The 1538-nt window shown below is 41.2% G+C and overlaps 1 non-coding gene across 1 annotated transcript; it reads right to left on the bottom strand.

Annotated features, from left to right (window-relative positions):
• Positions 1–1001: 1001 nt before the first annotated feature.
• On the bottom strand, positions 1002–1073 carry trnac-gca (transfer RNA cysteine (anticodon GCA)). Its single transcript has one exon. It is a non-coding gene; the product is annotated as a tRNA-Cys (tRNA).
• Between the last annotated feature and the right edge of the window lie 465 nt (positions 1074–1538).

The raw sequence follows: 1538 nt of genomic DNA, 5'->3' as shown, positions 1-1538 counted from the left end.
GAAGAGATAGCACCAGGATGCACTATGGGAAGAAGGCAAGCCGGCATAGGAAGTGTGACACTCTGGGCAATGTTCTGTTGGGAAACCTTGGATCCTGGCATTCATGTGGATGTTACTTTGACACGTACCACCTACTTAAACATCGTTGTAGATCAAGTACACCCCTACATGACAACGGTATTTCCTAATAGCAGTGTCATCTTTCAGCAGGATAATGCTCCCTGCCACACTGCAAAAATGGTCAACAATGGTTTGAGGAACATGACAAAGAGTTCAAGGTGTTGACTCGGCCTGCAAAATTCCTCGGATCTCAATCCGATCAAGCATCTGTAGGATGTTCTGGACAAACAAGTCCGATCCATAGAGGCCCCACCTCACAACTTACAGCACTTAAAGGATCTGCTGCTAACGTCTCGGTGCCAGATACCACAGCACACCTTCAGTGCGCTGAATTAACAGAAAAACATTGACATTACAGTATTATATTAATTCTACAAATGAAAACAGTTAATTAAAAGCATAACATATTGCCTACATACTATGCACACTTTATGAATTCATGACCTTCATTTACATTTATGGTATTTGGCAGATAACTTTATCCAGAACGCCTTACAATTATCTCATTTATACAACTGAGCAGTAGTAAGGGCCTTGCTCAAGGGCCCTGTAGTGGCAGTTTGGCGGTGTGGGATTTGATCTCACGACTTTTCCAACACCTTAACCACTGAGCTAAAACTTTCCCACTATGCCCCAGTGAAAATGCATTACCAAATGCATTACCAAATGATATTCCATGCTTTTCTAACTGGACATCATTGTAACACAATTAAATCTCATGATTGTCATTTTACAGCATTGCAGGAATGGAGCCATTCTTCCATAATGTTATTGCTACATAGACACTGTCCTTTATCCTATTGGTTATTACCATGGATGTATTAATGGTGTAGAGTGTAAATCATTTAAAGGTACTGGTGCAAAAGTAAAGCAGGTTAAATAGGGGGCATCTGGATTTGAACCAGAGACCTCTTGATCTGCAGTCAAATGCTCTACCACTGAGCTATACCCCCACGTACTAGTGAATGACCAACTCTGAATATGACATTTTCCACCAAACGAAAATGTGGTATCATGTAGTATGGAACCATGCCAAGAACATCTGCCACGGAAGTGAAAAATCCATTTAAATCCTAAAATATCCTGTTATCATTGGGGGTTTTTTTGCCCTGCATTTGCATCCACAATGCTGCACGTTCTCACACCAGGCATCAGCCTTTCAGCAAAACATACACAAACTGTGAAATTAGATGTAACAGTGGTTGAATGTCACTACATTCTTGCCTACCATCCAAGTGTTTTTGGCATCAGAAACATCAGCAATCAGAATTTTGTCCAACTGCCTTTTCCTTCACGTCATGTCCTGTCAAACTGTCTTGCTCGATATGACCCTCAACTGAGCGATTCATTTCACATATTTTCATATTTGAGGCCTCGTCGCCGTAGCCAGACATAAATAACGAGTGTGCGTAAAATAT

The sequence above is a fragment of the Ictalurus furcatus genome, chromosome 15 (genome assembly GCF_023375685.1).
Source record: "Ictalurus furcatus strain D&B chromosome 15, Billie_1.0, whole genome shotgun sequence".
Taxonomy (NCBI): domain Eukaryota; kingdom Metazoa; phylum Chordata; class Actinopteri; order Siluriformes; family Ictaluridae; genus Ictalurus; species Ictalurus furcatus.
Note: the sequence above shows the minus strand (reverse complement) of the source record. Positions and strands in the feature narration are given on the sequence as shown.